General features: G+C 46.7%; 2 protein-coding genes across 4 annotated transcripts in view; one reads left to right on the top strand and one right to left on the bottom strand.

Moving 5' to 3' along the window:
• The window catches only part of SUPT3H (SPT3 homolog, SAGA and STAGA complex component), a 271,671-nt gene extending 270,003 nt beyond the window's left edge, over window positions 1–1,668 (bottom strand). The window contains exon 1 of one of the 2 annotated variants that reach the window (XM_048935370.1): window positions 1,310–1,668. The gene's annotated coding sequence lies outside the window, so the exon portion shown is untranslated. The remainder of the gene's footprint in view (window positions 1–1,309) is intronic. The other variant, XM_048935369.1, reaches the window with a different exon arrangement.
• The window catches only part of RUNX2 (RUNX family transcription factor 2), a 151,327-nt gene that overhangs the window by 43,093 nt on the left and 91,077 nt on the right, over window positions 1–17,157 (top strand). The gene's annotated exons all lie outside the window — the stretch shown is intronic.

Below are 17,157 nucleotides of genomic sequence, written 5' to 3'. Positions count from 1 at the left end.
CACTGGGATAATACAAAGTACAAAAATGCACCAGAAGAAAATAAAATCTGATTTGTACGTTAGTAATGTGCAAGTACAAGTCAGTGCATAGTCCATCAAAGTTAATAGGAAGGAGGACATCACCTTCCAGGCCATGTGCATCTGGTCAACAATTTTAAAAATATCTAAGAGGGAAGAAAGATGATGCACTGCACCCTGCCAAGTGAGTTAGCACAGCACTGGCTGCAGTGCCTCAAGTCAAAAGGAAAGAGAGGCCTGTACCAAGGAAGAGAATGGCGTGGGAGTGAGATCAAAGACTTGAAAAGAAAGCTAAAGTACATCATCAACAGAACTGCAGCCTCTGAAACAGGTTCACTCTCAGGAAATTTGCTGTCTCACAACAGGCCACTAATGCAGCACAGCACATCTGACAGCCCACAATACCGGGTTCTTACCTCCCCTCCACACACCCAGTAATAAATATTTTGCATAGGTATTGTTTTGCATTCATTGACTGCAAAGAATTCATTTGTATAACTTCTAGGAAGCAGCAGTTGATCAGATATGCAGATACAGTTAGTAAATAATCATAGAATGGCCTGGGTTGCAAAGGCCCCACAGCACTCATCCAGTTCCAACCCCCTGCTGTGTACAGGGTCGCCAACCAGCAGCCCAGGCTGCCCAGAGCCACATCCAGCCTGGCCTTGAATATAACCACTCAAAGCCTACACAGAGAATATTGTCCCAGACAGCAGCTATCGCTAGGCTGTAGCATTTAACAGTCTGCAGGGATAGGCTCTATTTATAGCAAAAAAAAAAAACACCTCTTCTGTTTGTGCACACAAAAGTAAAGCCCACAAAGCAGAGCCGCACAAGCAGGCAGCATCAGACAGGGGCTAGCAGCACCTCTAGCACAGCGCAGGCCACGGGCTGGCCTCGGTTACATAACTCCAAGTCCCAACAAGAACCCTCTCCCAAACACCCAGAGACAACACAAGCTGCAGGGCAAGCTCCAGCGCCCCACAACACCGCAGGCCACGAGAAAAGCCCGTGCGGAGCTCCGCCAGCAGCCCCGGCTGCGCGCCCTGTGAGCATCGCGGGGCTCCCGATAGGAGCTGGAGCAGCGCTTCCTCCTCGCGCCGCCCGGCACCGCCTGAAGCGCGGAGAGCCGAGCGTAGCGCCGGCTCGGCAGCGAGCTCCCGCAGGCGGCTCCCGCCCGCCCGCCCGCCCGCAGCCCGGTCCGCGCCGTCCCGCCAGGCCCCCGGGATCGACCCGGCTCTGTAGAGCGGGCCGGGCTGCGATCGCGCCGGCGACTCGCTGAGAGGCTCACCCCGGGGATGGATGGATGGATGGATGTTGGATGGAGGAGGCTGAGGTGTGCGGGGAGGAAGGAAGGAAGGTAGGAGCTTGGTGGTGCCCGGTCCCCCCCCAACGTGTGCGGCTGTCCGAAACGGGAAAGCGAGAGGCGGGAACTGAACCTCGTCCCTTCCACTCTACGCGCTGACTGAACCGAAGCGAGAAACCGGGGGGGCGAACGGCCGCGGCCTCCCCCCTCGGCCGCGGCGGTGGCGGCTCCGGCGTGGAGACGCTCAGGCAGCGATTGGGGGGGGGTGGAAAATGGCGCCGCCCGCGGGGGAGGGGCCGGCTTCGCGACACGGCGGCCGCGGAGCGCCGCCGTCTCCGTCTGCCGCGCGGCGGCCGCGGCCTCCCAGGGCGAGGGGTGGAGCCGAGGCGGGGCCGCCGCTGCGCCGCTTCCCTCCTCCGTCGCCGCTTCCTGCCCGCCTCCGCCGTTCCTCTCGGCTGCTTTCCCGCCCACCGCGGGCAGGTGCGAGCTGCGGGCATGGCCTGGGGGCGGGCTGGGTTCTGAACAGCCGGGAAGAGTTTGAGGAGAACGGGGTGCTCTCATCGTTGCTTGTCGTTGTACGGCTCCTGGGGGCTGCTCACTCCCCGTCCCCAACCTGTGTGCAAATCCAAACGTGCAGCTGCTTTGTAAATCCCAATAGGTCCTTACTGCAACCTAATGCATCCTGCAGCCATGCTGGTAGCTTAATGCATTGTGGTAATTAAATATCTTCCACACACAAAATCATAGAATGACCAGAGGGACCTCAAGGATCATGGAGCTCCAACCCCCCTGTGCCATGCAGGGCCACCAACCTCCCCATTTCACAACAGCCCAGGCTGCCCAGGGCCCCATCCAACCTGGCCTTGAACACCTCCAGGGATGGACGGGGCATCACAGCCTCTCTGGGCAGCTGTTCCAGCACCTCACCACTCTCACAGCACACAACTTCCCCCTGACATCCAACCTCCAGCTGCCCTCCCTCAACTCCAAACCATTTCCCCTTGTCCTGCTGCCATCTCCCCTTTCCAAGAGCTGACTCCCCTCCTGTCTGCAGGCTCCCTTTAGGTACTGCAGGCTGCACTGAGGTCACCCCGCAGCTTCTCTTCTCCATGCTGAACAAGCCCAGCTCCCTCAGCCTGTCTTTGTAGTGGAGGTGCTGCAGTCCCCTGAGCATCTCTGTAGCTCCTCTGGACCCTCTTCAACAGCTCCCTGTCTTTCTTGTACTGGGGCCCCCAGACCTGGACGCAGTGCTGCAGATGGGGCCTCATGATGGCAGAGCAGAGAGGGACGATCACCTCCCTGTCCCTGTTGTCCACCCCTCTTCTGCTGGAGCCCAGGATACCATTTGCTTTCTGAGCTGCAAGAGCACGCTGCTGGCTGACATTCAGTCTTTTCATCCACCAGGACCCCCAGGTCCTTCTCCACAGGGCTGCTCTCGAGGGGTTCTTCTTCCATTCTGTATACATATCTGGGGTTACTCCAACCCATGTGCAAAACCTCGCACTTTGCTATGCTAAACCTCGTAAGGTTCCCGCAGGCCCACCTTTCGAGTTTCTTGAGGTCCCTCTGGATGGCTTCACTTCTAACATGTCACGTAGGCAGGGCCTATGTCTCCATTTTGTAGCAGTGCTTCTTTCTTCCTGCAGTGTCAGCTCAGAAGGCTGAGGGGTCACAGAAGGCAGACACCTGCCCCTTTGGCCTGCGCGTTTCTCATTCAACCACCCTCAGTACCTCCTAGCTCTAGGGTTTGGTGCATCCAGTTCACTCATTTCACTGGCCAGGTTTGTAGGTAGATAGGCTCATTTGTGTCATTCCATTAACTGGAATGATTAATTGTGACCAACAGAGGTGTGCTGAGTGGCTGTTAGTGCTATCTGTCTTCATGATGAGCAGAAAACTTGCTTTTCTTGAGGGCTTGCAGGGAGCTAGCAGCCAAAGGAACACTTGGCCCTGGCCATGTTTAACCCACCTTCCTGCTGCACGCTGCTCAACAGCTGTATGCTTTCTGAGAAGATTTGTTCTAAGAAATCCACAATATAGAGACTGCATATTTTTACATGCACTGTAGTGCTTTAAGGTCTCTTTGGAGGAATAAGAGAAGGAGGAAGCTTTGACAACCACTGAAATTATCTTAATGCTCTTGGAGCCATCTGCATCCAAATTTATTTGAGTTCAACCTCTTTTCTGCCTTTTCACCTTTGCTTCATTCTACCTCATTCTACATTTCCTCTATTTTTTCCTTTTAACTCTGCTACCCTTCACTCCCATTCTGCTTCATGCAGACACCTGACAGTCCCTCCTCTCCTCTCCTCCTCCCACACCAGCGTTAGCAAGACAAGGCAATTCTGCTGCTCGCTGCTCTCCCTTCTGTTGCTTGTGTCTATGACAGGAAAGCTGCTATCAGCCTGAGCACTGACAGCAGCAAGCAAAACGGAGCAACTAAGATAGCTGATTCTTGCATTTAAAGCAAATTCTAATTCTTACTGCAGCGAGGATGACCTGAACTTTTCCTTCCTATTATGCATTTTAAAAAACATCTGGACAACCCCAGCTAAAGGAGGATTACTGATAAGCATTTTCCTGGCCAAAAGGAAAATCAAAGTGTTCTGTCAAGTTGTGAGAGATACTGCAGTCTTTCACGAGACAGCTCCAGTTTTTAGCCAAATTCTTTGATTTGCCAAAGCCTTACATTACAGGCAGTGCAGCATGTTGCTGGTCTTTCTGTGCTATGTGCCATGCATATCTTTATGTATATTGGTAAGACAGACTAATGTCTAAATACAGAAGATAGAGAAGTTACTATGCCAATTCTGCAGAGTAATTTTAACAAGGGAATTACTGTGATAATATGGTTTAACGTGTCCAGTGTGAACTACATAATTTTCAGGAGTGTGAATAGAGCCAATGTGACTTGGTGAGGTGCCTGAAAAAGTACTGAAAGAACTTTCACTGATGAATTTTTGTTTTTGTGCAAAACGCTTTTGCCCGCAGTGAGAGGTTACTGGTTCAGAAGTGGTTTGAGCTAATGCTATTGATGGGCTGGGCCGATGAAAGAACATTCCTTCCGTTGCTGCGTGTATAGGTGATAACTTCTGGCTGAGCAGCTGAGCAAGGCAGGTATTATTGTGGTTGTGAAGTCTCTAATCAGTACAAAATACAATGAGCAGAATTGTAGAATCATAGAATTGCTCAGGTTGGAAACGACCTTAGAGGTCATCGAGTCCAAGCTAACCAGAGAAGCAGCAGAAGACAGAGGCAAATAGGACTGAGGAGCACAATGTGCCTTACAGTACTGTGTGCTTGTGTAGTTGGTAAGAGTGCCAGGGCTGCCCCCTCACAAGTCTGAATCCTTACAGAGCTTCACAGATGAGAGAAAAACCTGATCAAGCTTTGTTATGTATTACACAGAACCAAAAAAGGGCACAAACAAAACCATATTCCTTTTCTGGTCACCCTTCAGATCCTAAGGTCATTGCAAACTGTCTCAGCACTTTTACAGACTGGACTCTGCTCAAACCATAATGCTTACAAAGTTCTGCTTTGAACAGGCCTGATTTTCTCTGTCATTTGTTTTCACTTTTATTTCTCTGCACAACATAAGAAGTCCGAAAAAGATTTTATTTTCCCCTACATAGCGTATAATTTACATCCATCATCCCAGGAGGTCAGTGCCACTGGGGTGCCATTTAAGTACAATGAATATAAAGTAATGAAGCTCTCGCTGGAGTGGATGGCCGCAGATCTTGGGGAAAGAGAAAAAGTTTCCAAAGCATGTGGAGAAAACACGACGGGAGACCGAGTGAATTCATCACACCACAAAAATGTCTCCATCCTGTCGACAAAGTCATTAAAGGAAAATGAACCATTGTTACTTTAGACGCTTGCATTCCTTTGGCATAATAACTTCAGTGTAGAAGCATTGGTGCAAAGAGAATTTGCACACACGAGAAAAAAAAAAGATCTGTTTAAAAAAAAGAACGTATCCAGATTATGTAATGAAAGAAATCCTCCGAGCTCCAAAGAAGAGATGGAGCCTCTGCAGAAGCCACAACTAATAGGGAACCGTATGCAGCGGTCCAGGGTGGTTCTTTTCCTCCTGCCAACAAGTCAAAGGGAATGCCAGCACAGGCAATTCTTTTCTGATAACCCACAAATGGTATTCTCTTTAATTACACGAATGTTTCTATCCCCACTTGATCCATAGCCATGCTGGGTTTTAAGATCCTTTCCAGAGATTTCCCCCGTCCCGTTTCCCTTTTCAAATTCATTTACTTTCAATAATTTTTCAGTCTCCATAAAAGCAATCTGCGAGGAATGCAGGGATTAGAAAAGTTTGCTGTGTTCAATTTTATGTAATGCCCTGGCAAAGGGTGTCCAAATGAGAGACAGTGTCACGTGCATACAGTAAATCATAGCATATACCCATTTCAAATATGTTGTTCCTCTGTAGGCCTGCCACCAGGAAACACCACTTTAAAGCAAACTGTCATGCAACCCCTGGAAGAAGAGATGAAGTTCAAGAGCTGCAGCAAAAATCCTCTATTTTAACTTATTCGGTGGTATGGCAAAGTTGTATTTGGTATGCAAGTTAAAACCAAAACAGGCTAATAGATTTAGCAACTTTATTGTCAAAACTGTTCAGTAATACAATACATAAAAAGTGCTTTCAGTTGCTTTAATTTTTGGCTTAATAGAAAGGCACTACGTTGATTTAAGGGAATGCTGAAAAGGAAATCTGTCCTTTATTTATTTTTTGTGACTGCACTGGAACAGGGAACTGAGCAGAGAACTGCTGAGGAAACGTATGCCAGCAAGCACCAAATCGTACCTGTTAATTACAACAAATACGCTTGCAGACAGCAGCAAGCATGCTATTTATCCATCAATTACAAGCACTGATGTGTGGGGAAATGAATTGGTTTGCTGGCAATTGTCCCAATTAATTGGGCGTGCTATTTATTAGGGCACTGATTAAAGCGTACTCTGCAGTGTAATAGTTCAGTACGAAGCTGCCAACCCTTATTCACTCTCCTGGCTCACATGGGTAAAAGCAGGAGAGTAGACAGGCACAATATGAAAATAATGATGTGCTCTGTGCCAAAATGGATTTGAGGCAACTCCAGTGCCTGGAAATTAAAGACCTGGAGAAACACAATTAGGTGGCATCATGATGTTGAAGATAGAGGTTTGTGTTGTGTAATCCGGCTTTGACCAAGAGCTTCCATCTGTAATAGTCATTTTGCACACGTGTTAACACCAGCACCATGTTACACACTCCTGTAAGCAGCAGGCTAAGGAAATGGGAAACAGGATAAAAGCAGACTTTGGGTGCTGAGTGATCTGAGTCCATTGGCTTGAAGAAAAGCTGCTGGGGGGTCCTGATCCCTGCCACCGACTCCTTGAGCCTATCTGATCAACCACCCTGATTGAGAGCATAGATTAAGTAAAACCATGGATTCCACAAATGAGGTTAGGAGTTTCCACACACAGTCAAGGAAACTTATGCTAATAATTGTATATGTTATCCAAAGTAATGCTTACAGTTTGATCCCAGCCAGGATAACCACCAGAGCAAACCAAAATAGTGATTTGTACCAGTTAAGAATTCCTTGGTCTTGCATCGTTCATAACTTACCTTGTTAGCACTGATGCAAGACCTGGGTGCAAGGCCCAGCATTCCATGATTTACTAGCAAGCTTTTGTTCCTACCTACTTCCTACAGCGTCCTCAGCATTTTGGCGATGCTTAAACGACCTGCGCTCTGCCTCTTCAGAAGGAAGTACTCAAAGGTGACTCTATGAGCAGAGAGCTGCAGCCTAAGGGCTCCAGCAGCAGAAATGAAGTCTTAGTTCTTTCTTAGGAAACTTGTTGTGCCCCAGAAAATCATAGCAGTGTGACTGCCACTTAAAAATGGGAGCAGGAAAGGCAGAGCTCCAGTTCTCTCATGCAAGGGAAGGGGCTGACACTAGTCACCAGAGACTCCATTAGCTAGAGAGCAGCTTTCCAGATGGATCACAAGGACCTCAGTGTAGCAAAACATTAGGAGGGCTTCTTCACCCATGTAATCACACCTGCAGGCCTTATTACTCCTGCCTGCCACCATTTAACTGAAACCACCTTACTGCACAAAGCCACAACCAGGCAAGCTTAACTCTGACTGACCCCAAAGCACAGCCATTACCCTAATAGCAGTATGTATTCTGCGTTATCAGGAGTAGGTTTCAATGTCAGGTGTAGTCACCAAAACTTAGATGTCTACACTTGGGCTGCACTTAGGTTCCCATTACAGTCAATGGAGACTCAGTCAAAGTGGCCAGTGCAAGCGAGAGACCAGTTCAACCTAAAATAGACACCTCTGCTTTGTCATGGGATTTGCTCTCTGCAAACCACTGACTGCATTTACTAGGACTGACTTTAGCTAGCAGTGTGAAGTGCTCTGGGCTGTGCTGTCTGGTGTCCACCAGCCTTTCCAAAGAGCAAAGGACCTCCCATGGGTCCTGACTCATGCACCAACCCGTAGCCACCTCTTAGGAAACTCAAAGCATCTCTAATGGCACTGGATAATTAATTTTAAGAGAGTGAATTGAGCCTTAGATTACTGTTGAGGATAATGGGAGTTTAAACAGCTAAATTAAATGTAAACATTTACATTGTAAACAACTAAATTCAGGTGCTTGAATGTGGAACGCAGCTCTCTTCCAGCTGCCATTTGTCTAAGGAAAATGTCATTCTGTATAGTTATTATTCACTTATATTGGGTATACAAATTGGAACATTATGTTGCTTTCAGAAAACTTGCAGGTTTTTGAGTCCTTTGTATCCTTAGCAAAACTAAATCTGGTGTAATTTTGGCATGCAGAGCAAGTGGGATCCTCAGGTTAACTATTTCCAAATGATGTGTTGGGTTTATTACAGAGTCCTGTCACAAGGCTTTGAATGATAACTGGGAATTAACCAGGACACATGAGATTTAATGTGCAGAGAAACTGTGAGTAGAGGGGGATGTTAGTTCTTCCTGGATTGCATATTAGTATAAGGAAAGCTTCCAGAACTGGGTCCATTCAAAACAATAACTTTGAGATATAGGAGTAGCGCCAGGAATATGCATCAAATTACTCCTGGATTGCAGAATAAATAACATCAGCCACAGGTTGCTAAGGATTTAATTTCCTCAATGTCCTGAAACAAATTAATGTTATTTGACCACGCAGAGCAGGTAGAATGCTGAGTTTATGGTTCCCCCAAACATTATATCCTTTAATGTGGGTGCCCAGCGGTGGTAATCTGTGTACATAAGATATCAGATAGAAACGTATCAGAGAAGCTTTTTTGCTCTGAATAAATGTTTAAATATTTAGGGCCAAATTCCATGGCTAAACATATGAACACAGCTCTCTTTGAGTCCATCAGAGTTGTGCGTGTGTATCTTAGAGCAGAACTTGGCCCTTACATTTTAGAGTTTATAACTAAGCTTCCAGTGTAACATAACGTGTGATCTGTACCGCTCAGCAAAGTGGTAAGGCCTCCTTTTAGTGTAAGGGTACCACTAGGTGCTTCTGCCTCTCTTTTGGATGAGAAGAACTCCTGACAATGTTCTTACCTTTTCCCTAGGCAGTGTTCCTTTTCTTTGAAAGGTGCTCTTTGACAGCTTTGGTCAGTTCCATAGCTGGGATATCAAGTAGGATGCACTCTATTCCTCTCCTACTTCTTTCCAGTTTGCACTCTGCCAACCTTGATAACAGGAAATACAGAATCGTGACAGAAAATAGCATTTTAAAATGCCCTTAGACTAATGAATTAGATATACTTGTAAAATTATGAGCAAGCTAAGGTATTGGTTTTAAGCTGTAAGCAGCGTGCTCAGATCAGCCAAAGGACGTGTGTGGTCATTCATTCCAAGGAACTAATATTACACTGAGATCAGCTGAAACATTTTTACTTGGAACTGTGCATGAGTGCCAGTACTTCTGAATCCAGAGCAATTCTTCCCCTGTTTTTGATGCATCCTTTAACCCCACGTTACAAAGTATTTATGAATCACAGAATCCCAGCATGGCCTGGGTTGCAAAGGCCCACAGCGCTCATCCAGTCCCAACCCCTGCTGTGTGCAGGTCGCCAACCAGCAGCCCAGGCTGCCCAGAGCCACGTATCTAAATTGTTCCAAGTTGGTTCTGTTTCCAAGTTCATTCCTATGTGTAGGCTCACCTAGCATCCAGCATCAGCAAAGACAAAGAATGACTTGTGCAACCTTGTTTGAAAGCCATGAGACACTGTGTGTGACGGAAACACGTCGCAGTGCCACTACAAAGACACAATGCAAAATGCATAAAGAAATAAAAAGATCCCCAACTATAAGCTTAGTGACTGAGCAGTCGTTTCAAAAATTACGTTTTCCCATCTCAAATATAGGTCTGGAGTTTCTCATTATAAAAAAAGAACTCTGACTGTTATCAACTCCGTGAGCATACTGAACAGCTCATATATTTTAGAGAGCTTTCTGAAAGTCAGGTCCTAGTTGGGGATTAAAGTTTTTGAGGGATGGAAGGCTTTTGGAAGATTTCTTACAAAGTTCACAGTCTATTTTAGATTCTTTTCCTGTGGTAATATGCTAATGCTAATGGCATCCAGCACGGTCAAGAAAGATTTTGCATACTTTTAAAGTTTTACAGATGCGATTACAAGTGAGAGTAAGTGAGGAAGCTAGCCTTCCCTTCGTCTTTGTAAGATCTTGCGTAGATAGAGAGACAGACAGAGAGATAAAACAATAATCCTGAAAAATGTTTCATTTCTGGTCAAAATACTGGTTTATGGCATTCACTGCAAAGCTCAGCTAAATGTTGTTCCATGCAAAATAGCATCTTCTTTGATCAGTCGGAAAAATACTTCTGCTTCAGCTTCCTTCCTCATCTGCTACTTATTCCTTTGCCCAATTGCAAAAACAAATGCCAAAGGAAAAGAAAACTTGTAATATTTGAAGGGAGCGTATAAACAGGAGAGGGAACGACTGTTTGTGAGGGTGGATGGTGATATGGCAAGGAGGAATGGTTGTAAAGTGAGACAGGGGAGGTTTGGGTTGGATCTGAGGAGGAAGTTTTTCCCCCCGAGGGTGGTGAGGCACTGGCACAGGCTGCCCAAGGAGGCTGTGGATGCCCCATCCCTGCAGGCATTCAAGGCCAGGCTGGATGTGGCTCTGGGCAGCCTGGGCTGCTGGTTGGCGACCTGCACACAGCAGGGGTTGGGACTGGAGGAGCGCTGTGGGCCTTTGCAACACAGGCCATGCTGGGATTCTCTGGCAATCCACTTTTTTTCACAATGCATCCATGGAGTTGGTCAGTGAATAACAAGCATACGAGAAGCAGAGAAACTTGGACTGGTTGGTTTGCCAAATTAGTTTCTTAAGCTTTTTCACAGAAGAATACACGGCATACAACAGGTCTGCAAGCTTCAGCATCACATGTTGTGTCATCAGCTTCATGTCATGAGAATGTCAATCTTGGTGCTTTCCTCCACTAACTGTTCTATCCAAGTCAATGTTTCTCTAAATTCCACCAATAATCCTAAAACAACATCCAGTTGGGACGGCTGGCTTGTGGCTTTGCATGCCATGTTTACGTAGACAATAAATAGCAAAGTGTGTTAAAAAAATTGCCACTCATCCAACATTCTGCACCTAAAGGCCGGCATAGAAAGTCTGAGTCCGTGCTGACACTGCACACAGTGCACTATCATAGCTGTGTGTCACTGTGCCTTCGTACTGCCAATACTTCAGAGCAGTAGGCATGCACCTACCCAGATGATGTGCTTTTGGCAGCTGCTGTGGAAATGCCTGCCTGCTCTCCACATATCTTAGGCAGCGTTGAAAACAGCAGCTCCCCCCGTGTGGAGAGAGGCACCAAGCTCAGCACCTACTGCAACAAATGCTGGGATTCTGACTCTGAGACAAACCCTGTTTGCCTTCTGCAGGCGAGCCCTCCCTCCAGCCCCCGACAGGCATGATTTGCTACAGAAAGCAAAAAGCTCACCCGACCTTGTCCACACCAGCGAGGCAACCACTTCTACTGCTACTTGAGTGAATCTGAGGGTGGAAAACGATTTTTGACACTTCTTGTCAAAAGCAGGTCATTTTTCTGGTGAGGGCAAAGCCCCAGTGACACTGCATAGTGTATGTGCTGAAATACAGTGGGGTGAGGTAAGGACATGGGATCATCACTCAGAAAGGCACTTACTTGTAAATTCAGAACACTTTTGTGCATAGAACAGCGGTTATTAAAGATTGTGTTGATAATTTCAAATATGATAGGCTAAAGAAAGCAAGCATATATATGGCGTGCATATATTACATTAGGCAGGCTTCGTAGATAAGAGCAGCTCAGTTCTCCTCTCACAGCACTGTAGATCAAGAGGGGTGCCACTGGAAGCATTTCATAGAAACATAGAATCATAGAATCCCAGCATGGCCTGGGTTGCAAAGGCCCACAGCGCTCCTCCAGTCCCAACCGCTGCTGTGTGCAGGTCGCCAACCAGCAGCCCAGGCTGCCCAGAGCCACATCCAGCCTGGCATTTAATTGCTTACACCTGAGAAACGCAATAATATTTCTAAAAATCCAGCACAGAAATGCTGCAGCAGTTCACTCTCCTCCCTTAATTTTCATGATTCCCTAGAAGAGCTATTTCTCTTGTGGATCCGGAGGATAAATTGAAAGGCAAGGGAGAGAAGGAGCATGATGGTGGGAGGACAGGATGGGCAGCCAGGAGAAGGAGAAGTCTGTCCCATTCTAATTTACTCTAAGATAGAGCAAACAGACTCACAGCCCAGACAGCTCTCAGACTCACTGAACATCTCGAACAAACTGAGAGCTCTCTGTTTATTTCAGGTGTATAAAACACCGCCAGTTGCCAGTAAATGCAGCTAGGCGTGCAAGTGTCTGCATGAAGACAACATTGTAGCTACGAGAATTACAGTTGTCCTACCATTGTCTTTTCTTTCTGTCCTGAATCGGAGTGAGTGTGCCACAATCTCTTAAGAATCTCATGATAAGCAAATATATCAGAAATGCCTGTTTTTCAGTCAGAGATGCCAGCTGTCTATTTCAGACATAACATCAGCCTTCACTGTAAGCTTCCACATAAAAGCACCACGAACAGTAACGTCTCTAAGCAAGCATGAATGATTGGCTTGAAGATTCTTTACCAAAAAGGGAGTTTATTTACTTCACACAGGTCATAAATTTCCTTAGGAAAACTCTCAGTGGCAATCTACGTGTGGTGTTTAGTAAACAGAGTTTTCCTCTCATTCCCTCAGTCCATGTTCCCCAATTGTCCGAAACAGTAAAATGTAGTTTTCTCACACCTAAAAAGAAGATATATTTCAGCTTCTGTGTAAAATGAGGTGGAAAAGAAGAGCTGAAAGACTTTCCATGTTATTCAGCACTCAGACAGTGAAGGGTGCGAGGAGCAGCCCACAGCAGCCAGCTGCCTCGTGGTGAGGTGAGGCAGCACCTCGTTCCTTGAAGGCTCCCATGGAATGAAATGGCACTGCAGACAGAATAAGGCTTCGCTTTCTTTCTTACCAACAAAAAATAATGATAATAATAACCAAAGGGTGGGATCTGCCTTTTCATGTCACAGACTTTTATCTGCTCAAAATCACGCTAACCTCAGGGTGCCAAGCACAGCGTGTTTGAAAGCCTTCCAAGGATGGAAAGAGCTACTGCATCTCCTCCACTACAAAGGGCAGCTGGGTAGGAACAGGAGCTAATGTGGGCTTACAAGAAAGGGATTTGGTCACATTGCCCTCTGTCAGGACCTCATTCCTCCTGGATACTTCCAGGTTGTATCTTTGTGCTTATGCTCATGTTAGGAAAATACTTAATATTTGATTGACTGGCTTCATTATTGCAAAGGCCCACAGCGCTCCTCCAGCTCCAACCCCTGCTGTGTGCAGGTCGCCAACCAGCAGCCCAGGCTGCCCAGAGCCACATCCAGCCTGGCCTTGAATGCCTGCAGGGATGGGGCAATGTCTAGTGTTAATGATTAAGATCCTAATTAATTACCTGAGTTCCTTTTAGTGCCTGATCAGCATTCGAGACAAACAGCTTGAAACTTACCCTAACTGAATTTTGGAGTGCATTATAAAAGAAATGCACAGAATTTGTGTGGGGTTTTTTTTTCTTTTCTATCACCTCAAAGCAGACCATTCAAAAAACTCTGCATGGAACTGACATCTAAAGACTTCTAAAAGACGCCATTTAAAACTGAACTGCTGACAAACATTCAGATCATATTTTGCAAGCTACTATTAACTAAGATGAGACCTTAGAGGAGGAACACATCCCATATCTCACTGCTGACTCCAGGCTTTCTTATCCTTTCCCCTAAAACATCTCGTGCAGCCTGGTGTCTGGGAGAATATTGGTCAGACTGATAGCAGAGCCAGTCCTGCCTGAAGCCCAGGGCCGCAGTGGAGGCTTTGCGGAGCTCGGCTGCCAGCTGCTCCTTCCCACTGCGCACGCGCAAGGAAAAACCTCAATAATTTTCAGAAGCTTATAACTCAGCCAAGTCTGGGTGGATCCCTTTGGTCAAGGGCAACAAATGGAACTTATCTGATTTTTCCTCCCTGTTCTTCTCCTCCTTGGTAAAGCTTCTCATTCCTGCTCTGGAAAAGATACGGAGATGAGTCTATAAGAATTTTGAAACGTTAGAGAAACAACGTGTTTTGCCTTAACATCACTCTAGAAAGCGGCACAACTATTCCTGCTGGAAGTTTCCAAAAAAAAAAGAGCTTGAGGCAGAAGTAGGATTGAAAATCTCTCATCCTGAACTGTTAAAATTTGGCAACGCTGTGTAAGTGAAAACAAGGTCTTATGTTGGAAAGTGGCAGACGAGCTTAACTGCAGATACCGCTGGCAGCTTCACCTGTAGTATTTCTTCTGCCAGATCTTTGTATTTAATACTAGAGAAGCTCATTCCTGCGATGGTTAATGTTTTGTTATCTACTCTTAGGGCTTGTTTCTGGGCTGTTGCACTGTGGGGAGCGGGTATTTTGTGCTCACAGGTCACCAGCACGCTCAGCATTTTCAGGAATATATTCTGTCATCAATACAGTAACGTTCCTGATCCCTCGTTGTGCCCTGGCAATGCTCAGATCTTCTCTTGGGGGAATTTTCAGGAAAAAGAGCAAAAAAAAAGACAAAACCTGGTAGTTCCACAAACAGCTGCTTTACTCTGTACATTGTGTTTACTTCACATTTAGCATTACCCGCATGTTGGTCTCCATTCCGCTCCTGTAGACTTTCGGTATTTTATGTTTTCATCCTTTTTTAGAACAACTTTTGCACTGCATTTCTGTACCGCTCCAGCTTCTACGTTCATGCTCCTAACAAAGAGTCTGCCTAAAAACTATTTCTGCCATTCATGCTATTGGGAATAGATTAACAATGGGAATCCTGACCATTGCGACACAAAGAGAGTAAGGCAAGGATCTGGAATGCTTGTGGTTGGGAGCGTTGCAGCCACCTCTGCCCCTCCAGTCTGACATACATCTCACATTCTCTTCTGTGGAGCTCTCTGGAGTTGTATCTGGCCACAGTGCGCTTCATTAGCCTCTTAAACACAGCATTCAGAACGTGGGGACTCTGCAAGGTTCCAAACGTATAAACTCTTTTTAATTACAAACAGTTCTACCACCCACTTTCCCCGCAGTTAGTCGAGGGAACCGGTTTTCATTGAGGTCAACAGAAAAAATAACCGTGAAGTGTTTGGCTCACGCTGCTCTCGTACATGCTGGAAGAAGGGGGGCAAAGGAAGAAAAAGTAAGTTTAGTTTTTAGCCTTTATATCTTCGAAATAATGTGCTTGTTTGGTCTGACATTGTACAAAGGGTAAAAAGGACTGTCCCCAGCTTTGGGACCCTAACAGCTTCCTGCTGCTCATTTTGAGATCGTGAGCTGCAAGCAAGAAAAGAATATCATTTGCTGATCGCAGCGTAGCTTCTTACTGCCAGCAAACACAGCACACACTTTCTCTTTAAAATGCTGCTTCAAGATGAGCAGAGGGCCCTGGGCTCTTTTCCTACAGTCTCCAGTGGCCTCGTGCCCCTCTGGCACGGCCACCGCCCCAAGGGCTGCAGGCAGGGAGGGGAAGGGCAGAGCCCTGCAGCAGGATGGAGACCTGCCTTTGCAGTCGGTCCTTCTCAGAAGGGCAGAAAGAAATCGTTAGGGAAAAACAAAACAAAACAAAACAAAACCAGCCTTTGGTAACTACTTACTTTGCAGTCTGTACTGTGTGCATTTCACTGTGTGCCGTAAGAAAGCCACCTACTTTTCAGCAGACATGGCACCTTTCCTGCCAGCTTTTGGACCTTTACATACTGCTGGTATGCATCACAGGAGCAGAGCTCTGCTCATTTTTGGACTTCTGAGGGCTTTACACACAGTTTTGTATCTTAGAGCATAAGGTAATAGCAAGTGCCCCCGCTTCCTCTGAAGCTAACTTGCTGTGGAGCATCAAATTTGAGGCAGAACCATGGTTCTTACCCTCCGCTCCTCACTTCCTACCAAAAATTCTGTGGGAAAAAGTTGTATTCTGGACACTGCATTTTTCTTATGTAATTAATTTCCAGCTTATATTCGTATAGGGGACTATAAATGCTAAAAAACAGCGTGTGGTGCTGAAATATGAAATGCTGTCGACTAATTTCAGGGGGAAGTTGTGTGCTGTGAGAGTGGTGAGGTGCTGGAACAGCTGCCCAGAGAGGCTGTGATGCCCCGTCCATCCCTGGAGGTGTTCAAGGCCAGGTTGGATGGGGCCCTGGGCAGCCTGGGCTGCTGTGAAATGGGGAGGTTGGTGGCCCTGCATGGCACAGGGGGGTTGGAGCTCCATGATCCTTGAGGTCCCTTCCAACCCAAACCATTCGGTGATTCTGTAATTTCAGGACACAAGTCATCCTTTATTTAAGCCATAAATCAATGGGACAGGGACACAGTAGCTAAAGAATCCCGAGCTGCCCCATGCCTGGGTATGGACATGGTTGTTGCAGAGCTCATCACCGCAGACCCGATAGTGTGGGCTCAGTATTTACCATACCCAGAATTGTGAACAAGCACAGCACAGCACAGTGGGGCACACAGTCCACCTGCAGCCCCAGTGAGAGCAGCGCACTGCCAGCAGCCACTGGAGCTCCTCCTGCCCTGCTGGAATGAATGGTGCTCGAGCTGAGCTCTGGTGGCACAAAGCTCACCGGCGTGTATTGACCCAATGCACATTTTCACGAGTGAATTTCAACCTTTGGGAAGGCAGATTTTGGAAGGAGAGCCTTGGCACGTCCTTAGCTCCAGTAATAATTGCTGACACTGCTGGAGTCGCTCTGACTAAAAATACCCGACGCAATAACAAACCCAGTGAACCCATCCGCTTTCTCCTTTTTTCACAAATCCTATTTACTTCTATAGCTCAAAATACATTCTGTGTTCGGTGCATTTACAGCACATTGCAGCCTCACAGACTGGCAGCACAGCTGTTTATTTAGGGAACGTTGTCCAGGTTGGAACCTTTCAAATGTGACAATTATTTTTCAACAGAGTGTGCAAGGCCTGTCTTTTATAAACGCAACCCTAAACAAACCCTGTGCTGTCTGAAACATCACCTTGCTGGCAGAAAGCAACGTAATTACGGCCGTATCCACAACGTGGTTAAAAGTGGGGGTTGGAGGTTCATGATCCTTGAGGTCCCTTCCAACCCTGGCCATTCTGTGATTCTGTGTGAAAAGCGAGGAAACCAAAACACCATCACAACTGCAGCGAACGCAGCCGTGCGGGCGAAAATCTGCTTTTATAA

Source organism: Lagopus muta, chromosome 2 (genome assembly GCF_023343835.1).
Source record: "Lagopus muta isolate bLagMut1 chromosome 2, bLagMut1 primary, whole genome shotgun sequence".
NCBI classification, from domain to species: domain Eukaryota; kingdom Metazoa; phylum Chordata; class Aves; order Galliformes; family Phasianidae; genus Lagopus; species Lagopus muta.
The sequence above is the reverse complement of the archived record's forward strand: the minus strand, read 5'-3'. Positions and strand labels throughout refer to the sequence as shown.